We start from the raw sequence: 12,779 nt of genomic DNA, 5'->3' as shown, positions 1-12,779 counted from the left end.
GTCATGTTCGAGCCTGAGACCTGGAAAACAGGCTCGGGGTTTAACAGGTTAAATATGAATTCATAGTAGAGGGAAGAGAAGGCGGCTAGCTGACAAGAGGGAGACATAATGACCTTCAAACATCCACTTGAACAGCCTGAATGGCCACTTGGTGCAAGGCAGATGTTTCTGATAGAGGGCAAAGATGCTTTATAAGAGTACACAGAGATTACTGGAGAGACAAACAATACAAAGAGGCCATTGTCCCGGTGCTGAGGGACCTTGTTAGTGAGCTTACGCATTTTAATGTGGTTCCCCTTTGTTTTTTAGGTATTTGATCTTACCATGGGTTCATTATGCAGCGTACAGTTGCACCGTTACACCATTATATTAAAGATGGAGGTTTCTTGAATGGGCGTTGGATGAAGTGAGCTTATATATTTAAACACTATAAAAGGTTTGTTCTGATTTACAGCACAAAGACACTTTTTGCCATTGACTTACATTGGGAAAAAGACCTCTGTAAGTAGATATATCGTCTTTTAAGCTAAATCAACTACCCAGTAAGATCACTTGAATAGCCTTTGCGAGGTATTTTACCTTTCTTTATTTGACTGATCCGAGACCGGCCATGATGCTGTGGATTGAAGGCGGGGCTTATGGAAATTGCAAGTGCTTACGCTCTATTGGCTCAGATACGGGTACTTTTTGTAATTGAGGGACAGTCCCTTTTGGCTTCTTGCACCACTGAGCAACTACAGCTATATCCAGTCATCTTTATACATCTATTCTTTATACATCCAGTGAATATATCTTATTTTATGTATATATATATATATATGTATATATATAGGGGAGGCTGTGGCTCAGTGGATAGTTTGCTGCACATGGAATCAGGGGGTAGCCAGTTCGAGTCCCACTACAGTCAGCATGTCGTTGTGTCGCTGAGACACTTCACCCCAAATTGCTCCTGTGGGGATTGCCCACAGTATTGAGTATGTAAGTCGCTTTGGATAAAAGGGTCTAACAAATGACATGTAATGTAATATTATGTAACCCTAACCCTGATAATCATAATACAACAAGTTAGTATAGGCAATACATTCATTCTACCAGTGACGTGCGGTGAGGTTCATGGCTGGTGAGGCACAGACTCTTTCAGAGTCAGATTTACAAATATTATAGCCTATTTTGACCTTAATCGAAATATTCTGTTATTTTCAAAAGCTTTTTTAGTCTGATGCTATGATTAATTTTAAACAGACCGATCAACAAAAGGATACCCAAAATCTAAATATTGGATTGTTCTTTCTAAGTAAGATCCCATTTTCATTACAGTTGTGGTCTTACCTTGACTTGAAGATGAAGTCCATGCTATCCTTCTGGACAACAATCTCTATTACTGTTTTGTAAAAGTCCTCCTTATCTTCCTGTAGTTTCAAAAGTCTAGTTTGTTGTTTGCGGTAGAATAACAGTAGCAACAAGAACCTGTGGGCTCACGTGCGCCCCCTTCAGTGCGGCAGAGGTTATGGCTGCCTCTCCTGGTGATTTTTTCATTGCCGTCGTACGATGAGACCAGCGAGCCTAAATATCATATATACTTGAAATAAGTTATTTAGAGACTATGGATGGCGAGGATAAATGTAATAAAGGGATCTACAAACATTACATTGGTGACATACAGTGAGATGGGAACAGGCATGCGCTTAGGGCCCGCTTTCCAGCCAGTTTCTGTGGGGTGACGCATTCTGAATTGAGGCAGAGCTCATCTGTGCCTCACCTCACCCCACAGTAAATGGCTTGAGCGCGCTCACAAAATAAGTGGCCGCGCTAAATTAGTGCCCGTGCTCCAGCAAGTTACTGTGGGCTTACGTGAGGCAGTGCTCGTGCCTGCCTCACTTCTCATCGCTCCCGTAGCGGAGCTCGGCAAATTTGCTGATTTTGACTATAAAATGCGATTGGAATCATACATAAATCACATTTACACAAGATCAGTGGAGACATTTTATTATTATTATTATTTAGTTTTTCTTTAATTGTTTTTCCGTTACATTGGAGTATGACAGGTGAGGCTCTGCCTCCCCTGCCTCCACTGACTGCACGTCGCTGCATTCTACTATACAAAAGCACATATAACAATGGTTGATACAGGGTACTTTTTTGTAATTGAGAGACAGGCCCTTTTGGCTTCCACTCTTCACTGGGCAACTCCCACAGTTCTCTTCATACATCCAGAGAATATATCCTGCTGTCACCCTAACCCTAACCCTATAATCATGATACAATAAGTGATGACAGGCAATGCATTCATTCTACTATACAAAAGCACATATCACAGTGGTTTATACAGGGTTTAAACTGAAATCAGACCTGCTGCTTCCAAACATCTCACCTTAGGAGTGCAATCATGTTGGCTTTATACTATATTTCCACAGACTGTGCAGGTGTATGAAGAGTCTTTCTTCTGAGGCTTCCGTAAACACAATGTTCCCACTGCGTCCCCTGAAGGGCCCGAGGTGACGACAGGCTATTTGCAGCTCCCATATTGCATAGCTGCCCTGTTTCCATTTGACTGACAGCTCAGTTTGAGGGTGGAAGAAAGGCTTTATGTCGCCTCTGGATGATCTGCCAATCACAAGTGGACCAACTGCTGATCTTGAGCATGGTGTGCTGCATGTGTGTGCGTGTGAGTGTGTGTGTGTGTGTGTGTGTGTGTGTGTGTGTGTGTGTGTGTGTGTGTGTGTGTGTGTGTGTGTGTGTGTGTGTGTGTGTGTGTGTGTGTGTGTGTGTGTTGTGTGTGTGTGTGTGTGTGTGTGTGTGTGTGTGTGTGTGTGTGTGTGTGTGTAGAGAAATCTAAACTTACATCTGGTAGTGGGTAGTTTGTGTTGTTCTCAATAAACTGCCCATCAGATTTTGAAGTGAAAGCAGCACCTTCTTCTCACTCAGTTTGTTCGTATAATTTGCTTTGCTAAAACTGTTTTGGAGCAGACAGATTCGCCTCCAATACATCAAAACATTTCTGTTTTTCTTGCCTTTTATGTCAGTCCAATAGGTCTGACGTCCACGTAGGGAGGTGGATGATATGCATGGTTGAGCAATGTTGGCACTCTTTGCACGGCATGTATTTAAAAATAGGCTAAGACACTCACTTTGGTTAAAGATGTCTATGTGAGTCTCAGTAATAACATTTACTTTTTCTCTGTTGGAATATGTCTTTTAGTTTTTTTTATATATATATTTTTATTTATTTATATGATTTGACCACGCATCTCATTAAGGGAACAAGTGCCATATTTAGTTTTGCAGGATGATTTTCCGGTCAATCACCACCTAGCAATCTGTTGTGCAGTCATGTACTATGTGTGGAAGACACACCAGCTGGCTCTCTGTCTTGGCTTGACAGAGCCATGCATGCAATTTACAGATAATCTTAGAAAAAAACAAGTTTAATTGTATCTCCCATTGCCAGGTTACTGTTATTTCTATTCTGCTTTTGGGGTGTTCCCTTTCCTGTAGTGTGTTATATCGTTTTTTGGTGCATGTAAATGATGTGCAAAGGCTAAACATGTCACAGTAGAGGAACAACAAAGCCTTTTTAATGAAAGGAAGTCATGGACAATCTATAATTTGTTCTTGTAATTGAATGTTATTTTTTAGTTGTTGACAAGTTCAGTATATACTTTTAAACATGCCACATACCACATAATTTAAAACCTTCACGGGCCTTTAAAATACAGAAAACACAATGATAAACAAGTATACTGCCTAGCCTGTGGCTCAGTGGGTTACTGCTCAGTGGATGGTGTGCTGATCTTCGAATCAGAGGATAGCAAGTTCAAGTCCCACTGCAGTCAGCATGTCGTTGTGTCCCTGGGCAAGACACTTCACCCCAAATTGTTCCTATGGGGAGTGTCCACAGTACTGAATGTGTGTAAGTCGCTTTGGATAAAAGTGTCTAACATGTGATATGTAATGTAGCACAAAATGAACCAGCAGGAATGAGGATTGCTTTAGGTTTAGTCCCATCATACACAGGAAGATGCTTTCAAACGTTTTTTGCATATTGAAGATTCCTGAGAAGGCTTTTTCTGATTTGATCAGAACACTTGACATAAGGTTAAGAGCCATAATTGCTAATCTAATTTGATATGAAGGGTTACGAATGATTCTTCTTTATATTCCTTAGTAGGAAAGTGGTATATCATTCATACCAATACTTTCACTTCAGCTCATTGGCGGCAGACTTTCTTATTTATTGAATCGGTCGTGTTTAGTTTTAGAATTTTAGCAAAGAATATATACAAAGAAGAAAATACATTTCAAAGAAAATATCTAGCTTCACGATACATTTTTAATCTGTCTTTGGTTTATCCCATTCAGTTTCATCACATCTAAAACATGTTGAATAACAAACATGTTTGCATGCTGTTTGAGAAGCACATCACTGATCTCTCCGTCTGAGTTTCAGATATCTCTCGTTGACAACAATGATCATGTTGAGTGATAAATCATTGACATACTCACCACTGTTTAAGCTCACTGACACTGTTCCATGCTCATGGTCTCTAAACGTGAATGTGGAGGAAATTCCACACAAAAACAGCCTAATAGTAATAGAAGTTTAAAGCAAAGTTTTGTTATTTAATAAAGTCAAAAAGTCAAAGCATTTAACATAGTTAATCTATTATACTGAAAGGACAGAGTCTACAGATTGTTCGTACTAGATCTGACAACATACAACAGAAACTATACAAGCATTTTATACAATCAAAGCAAGGAAAGGGGAAGGTCTCAGCAAGGATACATTACAGGAAGTGTTGGCCAGACGGTTGAAAGTTGCATACATGGTAATTACAAACCTAATATCAATCCTAACAAAGCTTTCTGTCTGTTCTAAAGAAGTGAGAATTAGAAGCTAAATGACCATTCAAACTGCGGGAAAATCAAACCAGAGAAGGAAGTTATATACATAAAGGAGACGTGATGATACATTTACTACAATAGTGAATATCTCAAATAAACTTGCCGTGACACCTCCTGCCACAGAGGGCAGTGCAGCTCTGCTCTTCAGAGGCATTGATGCTCGGTCATTGGCACATGTATGTTCTCCAACACGTCGGTATAATGGGGCTGATGGATAATGTGTGTACATACATTAGTGAACACCTGTATGTTCCTCTCCTCAGGACAGGTGTCAGGATCAGCCTCTAATGACCATGCCTGTAGAATCAGAGTGTATCTCACATTTTGGCGCACCTATACTGTCCCTTCATGTTACTGCCAACACCTACAGAGGGCATCTCATTAAAGATTTACCCTGCTCAGCGATTGATGAACCAGAGGGGGACAGGAGACGCATGAAAGAAGAGAAGGAAGGACAGACAGCGGGAGAGGAGACCCTACAGTGGGTAGAATATAAATCACTAAGTCAACCCTAACCCTAACCCATTCAAACTTTATTTATACAACACTTTTTATACACAAACAAGGTATACTGTTAATTTCAGCATGATTAAAAACAGGATATTGTTAAACAACTTTTCTCATTTTCAGTTTTAACCAGCCATAGATTACCTCTGAGACTATGAATTTCAAATTAAAATAACCAATTAATTTGACTATAATTGCACACTACCTGAGTTTCCTGACCCTTTGACGGCTGAGATTCAACACTTGCATCCTATCTGTAAATCATAATTTCATATTCATACATTTATTTACAATTTTTACCAAATGGTCTGCTTCATATATACAGTCTATGATGGTCTGTAGCTTTCAACACATATGGGACAAGTTCATACTGAAACCAAAGATGTAAATGTACTGTAAATTCATTGCACTTTATCTACACTTTGCACTTTCTGGTTGGATGCAAACCGCATTTAATTTGACTCAAAATTCAATCTAATCTAATCTGAAAAGTATCAGAAAAGTATATACATATGTGGCCTTTCCAGATGACTATAGCAACTATTTATAAATTAGTTTGACACAGTAAAGCTCCTCTGTTGTTGATCTTCTCTAAGCACTCCCGGTTTTTTGGGTTATCACACACACACACACACATACACACACACACACACACACACACACACACACACACACGCGCGCGCGCACACACACACACACACACACACACACACACACACACACACACACACACACACACACACATGCGCGCACACACACACACACACACACACACACACACACACACACACACACACACCACACACACCACACACACACACACACACACACACACACACACTCTCCATACACACTATCTCTTACTCTGCTGCCAAATGCTGTCAGTAAGATCAAAGTGGGTAAATGTGTTTGATGGAATAATCCACTTTCTTCATTTACCACATACACTGGCTTTGACTTGAAAGAGTTTTCATTAAAATAACTTGATTCTGGAGAGTGGAGCAGATAGCTGTGTGGTGTGTGTGTGTGTGTGTGTGTAGTCATATTGTCATTTGTAGCATGAGCTTTCAGTATAAAGCAGGGCTCAGCATCAAGTTGAAAGGAAGTATAGATAAGCTTTACACTGTTAAGAAAAGTATACCCATTCTCCTTCAACTTGAACATTCAACAATCCGTTTGTTCAGGTGTCATGTTAGGGACAATATGCAGTGACTCGGTTATCAATGAAAACCCTGACAGAGTGAGCGGGATCTTGAACTTGATCAGTGCTTATTATACGTTTATTACACTGCTACATACTAGATAAACCAACAACTTGGCTCACAATATTGATCAACAATGATTGTATTGGCTCAACTTTAACTATCAGAGTCTGTTCACATTTTATTTCCATTAACTCGTTTTTAGTTCTATTAGTGTTTACTTCCTCTCTGTCTTCTTCTGCTGTTTCCTTTAGTGTTTACTTCCTCTCTGTGTTCTTCTGCTGTTTCCTTTAGTGTTTACTTTCTCTCTGTCTTCTTCTGCTGTTCCCTTTAGTGTTGACTTCCTGTGTGTCTTCTTCTGCTGTTCCCTTTAGTGTTGACTTCCTGTGTGTCTTCTTCTGCTGTTCCCTTTAGTGTTTACTTCCTGTCTGTCTTCCTCTGCTGTTCCCTTTAGTGTTGACTTCCTGTCTGTCTTCTTCTGCTGTTCCCTTTAGGGTTTACTTCCTGTGTGTCTTCTTCTGCTGTTCCCTTTAGTGTTTACTTCCTGTCTGTCTTCTTCTGCTGTTCCCTTTAGTGTTTACTTCATGTGTGTCTTCTTCTGCTGTTCCCTTTAGTGTTTACTTCCTGTCTGTCTTCTTCTGCTGTTCCCTTTAGTGTTGACTTCCTGTCTGTCTTCTTCTGCTGTTCCCTTTAGTGTTGACTTCCTGTGTGTCTTCTTCTGCTGTTCCCTTTAGTGTTTACTTCCTGTCTGTCTTCTTATGCTGTTCCCTTTAGTGTTTACTTCCTGTGTGTCTTCTTCTGCTGTTCCCTTTAGTGTTTACTTCCTGTCTGTCTTCTTCTGCTGTTCCCTTTAGTGTTGACTTCCTGTCTGTCTTCTGCTGCTGTTCCCTTTAGTGTTTACTTCCTGTCTGTCTTCTTCTGCTGTTCCCTTTAGTGTTGACTTCCTGTCTGTTTTTCTTCTGTTGATTTCTCTGACGTCCAACTCTTTCTCTTAACCTCTTTCCTTCTCTTTTTCTCTTTTCTTTACTGGGGACAGTTTAGCCATCATTAATCCGAAGTTTCTTTCTCTCCACAAATATAAAAATAAATATCCAAAAAGTATTCCACTGTGTTTTCTGATTGTTGTGCACAGCTGACTGTCTCCAAATAGTCCCTTGATCCTCCTTAGCAACAGTCTATTCTCCTTAGCAACAATCTTTCAGCGAAGACTAGCAGACCTGTTGAATGTCCAAATTGACCAATCAGAATCCTGTATTCAACTAAGCTGTGTAACACGAATAAGGGTTAATGTCAAATGTCATCATCAGGTTGCCTTTGCTTGTGTAAGTTGCATTTGTTCCCACTCAGACATCTCTCATTACGTCTCTCCTCCTCTTTCCCTTTTACCACAACCCTTTAAGACTTGCCATTCATCTTCTTCCCCTCCTCCTCTAACATCCCATCCCCACCCCTTCCTCTCCTCATGCCTCACATGCAACTGCACCTCCTTCTTCGCTCAATAACCAGGAAAACCTCTAAAGGAAGTCCTTTTGGTCATCCCTGTGGGTAAGAAGGTAGGCGGTCCGTGCCGATGAACAGACCCCAACTGTGTCTTCGCTTCATTAGTAAAACCGTGACATGAAAAGAAACCATGGAAACCACCACAGATTAGCAATGGTGGCTGTGTGACATGAGCGAGGATAGAGAAGGATCCTCAGTGTAAGACATCTGTATTTGTGTGTGAGTGGGTGGTTGTCTCCTGTTAATTAACCCACACTTCTTCTGTGGTCTTATTCATCAATATCTCTGAAGGCTGTTAATAAGGAGTCTAGAGTATCAGCGTTTTATTTTCAGTTAGAAAAGAGGACACATGTATTATTATAGACGACTGCTAATTGAATCGAAATAGGCTTCAGTGCTTGTTTTAAGAAATGTTGTGAATGTAAGATATTTAGTGGTATTCAAGGTACAGATCTGATAATCTACACAATTTAAATGTAATGTTTATTCAAAACGTTAATGACTTGTTACTTTTATTTTAGTTAAGCTTTATAGTAAGATGCATTTTTTGTTGCCATCTTTTAAGGAAAAACATTGTCAGATTCTGCCAATGTATTAATATAGACGACTGCTATTTGAATGGATATAGACAGTGCTTGTTTTCAGAGTACCATTTTCTGACATGTTGTGAATTTCAGATATTTAGTGGTATTCAAGGTACAGATCTGATAATCTACACAATTTAAATGTAATGTTTATTCAAAATGCTAATGACTTAGTATTGTTGTTTTGATTATTGTTAGAGGCATGTATTCTTTGTATATTCTGCTAAAGATATATGAGTTACATCACCATGGTTGTTCTGGAGGGTTGTAACTTGAAAAGGTTGTTATCCACTGATTGAATTGGTACTAACATATTAACTTGATATGCCTTATATAACTATGACAAAAGTTAACCATTGTTATTATCACCACCAGCCTTAGATTTCCTTTACATTGGGTGAATTCACTTTTATGCAGATGAAAGTGTATTTTATTTATGAGACGAAATTAGAGGATTCATGCAAATTGAAGCACTATGTCAATCATCTTCCAGGCATTTAAAGAAACTTTACCTATGGGTTGTCAGTCCAAAGCAAAACATTAGTGTGTGTTGCATCGTGGTAATATCTTCCAAACATATGCTTATGTGGATTTAATCATATAATCATGTGTAAAAAAATGTGTGACAATCCTAGGCTTGACAAACAATTGGTGTGTGTTTCTTTGCACTTATGCTGGTTGTTGTTTCAGATGGCCTGTAGACGGAGTCAAGGCCAGAGTTATCAGAGGAGAATCACTTGCATTTAAGAGGGCTGTAGACCATTTGTTGCCCTTCTTGAAACTATGCCACACTTTGAGAGCAGCCAGGCTGTGGAGGTACAGAGGGACCAGGAGCTACACTGCCCTTTTGTTTTAAATAGGGCAGATGTGTGTAAATCCTTTAAAAGGGTTAACCCACACAAGGCTCCTGGACCTGATGGCATCCCTGGCCGTGTTCTCAGGGTGTGTGCAGTTCAGCTGGCAGAGGTGTTCACAGACATCTTCAACAGGTCCCTGCTGCAGTCTGTAGTCCCCACATGTCTTAAACACTCCACCATCATTCCTGTCCCCAAAAAGACAATCATCACCTGCCCCAACGACTACCGCCCAGTAGCACTCACCTCCATCATAATGAAGTGCTTTGAGCGGTTAGTCAAATTATTCATCACCTCCTCCCTCCCTGACTCTCTGGACCCCCTGCAGTTTGCCTACAGAGCAAACAGGTCCACAGACGACGCCATAGCCCTCACCCTCCACACTGCCCTCTCACACCTGGACCCGAAGAACAGGAACACATATGTGAGAATGCTGTTCATTGACTACAGTTCAGCATTCAACACCATTGTGCCCTCCAAGCTGGCCATCAAGCTCAGAGACCTCGGGCTCAACAGCGCCCTCTGTGACTGGATCCTGAACTTCCTGACGGGCAGACCCCAGGCAGTGCGGGTGGAAAATATCACATCCTCCACCCTGATTCTAAACACCGGTGCCCCTCAAGGCTGCGTGCTCAGCCCTCTCCTCTACTCCCTGTTCACCCACGACTGCGTGGCCACACACAGCTCCAACACCATCGTGAAGTTTGCTGATGACACGACCGTCATCGGCCAGATCACAGACGATGACGAGACGGCGTACAGAGAGGAGGTCGAAAACCTGACACCTTGGTGCCAGGAGAACAACCTCCATCTCAACAGCAAAACAAAGGAGCTGATTGTGGACTACAGGAAGCAGCAGGGAGAGGGACACGCCCCCATCGCCATCAATGGGACTACGGTGGAGAGAGTCAAAAGCTTCAGGTTCCTTGGGGTCCACATCACTGAGGACCTGACATGGTCTCTTCACACCACCACCATCACCAAGAAAGCTTGACAGCGGCTCTTCTTCCTCCGCAGGTTGAGGAGGTTCAAAATGGATTCCAGGATACTCTGCAACTTCTACAGGTGCACGATAGAGAGTATCCTCACTGGCAGCATGACGGCCTGGTACGGCAGCTGCACCGACCTCGATCGTAAGGCTTTACAGAGGGTGGTGAAAACTGCACAGCACATCACCAGGACGGAGCTGCCATCCATGGAGGACCTTTACTCCCAGCGGCTCAGGAAGAAATCACTACGGATTATCAAAGACCCCCATCACCCCAGCCACAAACTGTTCTTTCTGTTGCCGTCCGGCAGACGTTACCGCAGCATCCTGGCAAGGACAAGAAGATTCGGAGACAGTTTCTTCCCGCGGGCAGTGAGACTGTTAAAAAATTGAACTGTTGAAACAACTTCAAACATTCAACTGCTACTCAGTAGTATGTATCTAATACCTAATATATATATATCATTCCAATAACTTGTATATAGACTCATACTGCACTATTCCACATCATAACTTTATTTCATTTTTATAACTATTATTATTTTTGTATTGCTCATGCTCTTATTGTTATTATGTTATGTTATTATGTTGCATTGTTGGAGAAGCCTGTGACATAAGATTTTCAACTGCATAATTACTCTGTAGCTATGTCAGATTGACAATAAAGAACCTTGAACCTTGAACCTTGAACTTGAACACTCTGGTCCAGCGGCATTAGTTTCAATGATTAAGTTAAAGTGGACCTATCATGCTATATTTGAATAATATAGTGTAGGACCATACCTATATAAGGCATATTTATACTTTTTTTTTTTTCAAAATACCAAACAGATCATGCATTTTAGCCATGCCTCATTTTGCTCAATTTGACATTTTTTATCCCTGTTTTAGCAAGGGCAGATTCTGTGAGAACAGCACCATCTACTGGCCTGGCATATGTACTACAGCGTCTCCAGCGCTTTCGAACGGCAATGGCCGTGGCTGTCTCCTCCTGATTGGTGGAGTTGGCCCAATAGCCGTAGCGCCACCGTCCTGATGTCAGGACAGTGTTCAAATCTGGATCAGTTTTTATCAGATCCGTTGCAGCCCCTTTTTTAGAGATTTGGGTATGGAGGAAAATAGAGAGGGTTGTGTTTTCTGACACTTGGTGAGTTCCCTGGAACACCGGGGACACATATTCATGTATAAAAGACGTACAAAAGTGCATTTTGCATGATAGGTCCCCTTTAAGTTTGAATTTTGAGAGGTGAAGTTCAATTATTGTGACTTTTGGGTGAATTTCCTCCTTTGTGGGGGGCTCGTCCGGGATCATTAACATGGGTTGTATTTAACTCTTATTATATATAAGGGAGAATCTATTTTGCTTGACGTCGACATCCATGACATTGACATTTGTGTATTTCATACCTAATGCATTCCTGCAGTATTCAATTATCTAACCTTGTATCATTGATTGTTTGTTGCAGAAATGAAGCTCTATAGGATTGTAATGTGTCTTCTATGGCACAGGTAATGGTGTTACGGTTTTACACGCATTTGTGGCAAGATGATGATTTGTTTTCTTTTGAATGTAGTTGTTTTCAATGTGGCTTTGGACTGTAACTCTGATTCGGCTGCACTGATTGCAACTCTTCATTTTCCCTTCATTGTGCATTACTCACACAAGGTGGATTTTTTCCTCTTTGCAACCATATGTTCTTTTGATGCTATGTTGTTGTGTTCTGTTGTTGTTGCTGGTGAACAACACAGCTGTGACTGGCTTAAAATACATCTGATATCCTGCATGTGTGTACTTTGTATTCACATTCTTATAACAGTTCTGAACTCAAGCCTTGGATGCATCTGTTCACTTCACGGTTAATGGTATTGAAAATAAGTGCAATATTATCTGATGGTATTATTGTTGTGGTGACTCATCAGCTCATCGCTTAGATGACATCTGATATGAATAGCCTTTAGTTGCCAATGGTTTCATTCACTTAAGCGAAGCACTCTAAATGTATGTGCATTTAGAAAGCCTAAACATGTGGTTAGGACACATTTTGTTGCAAAAAAAGAGATGGTGAAAACAAGGACCCCACAGACCTCATTTACTTTTTTAATAGAATCCCTAATCAGAGATAAAAAGAATAATGGAGGCTTCAGGAAGCCTGAGTGTTTGGAGGGCTTAATGAGATAACAGAGGATCCATGCACAAACAACACCACTTTTTGGAGGAGAGGAAACAACTGAGATGAGGGGG

This window comes from Trematomus bernacchii, unplaced genomic scaffold (assembly GCF_902827165.1).
Source record: "Trematomus bernacchii unplaced genomic scaffold, fTreBer1.1, whole genome shotgun sequence".
NCBI lineage: Eukaryota > Metazoa > Chordata > Actinopteri > Perciformes > Nototheniidae > Trematomus > Trematomus bernacchii.
This window is presented reverse-complemented; position numbering follows the sequence as displayed.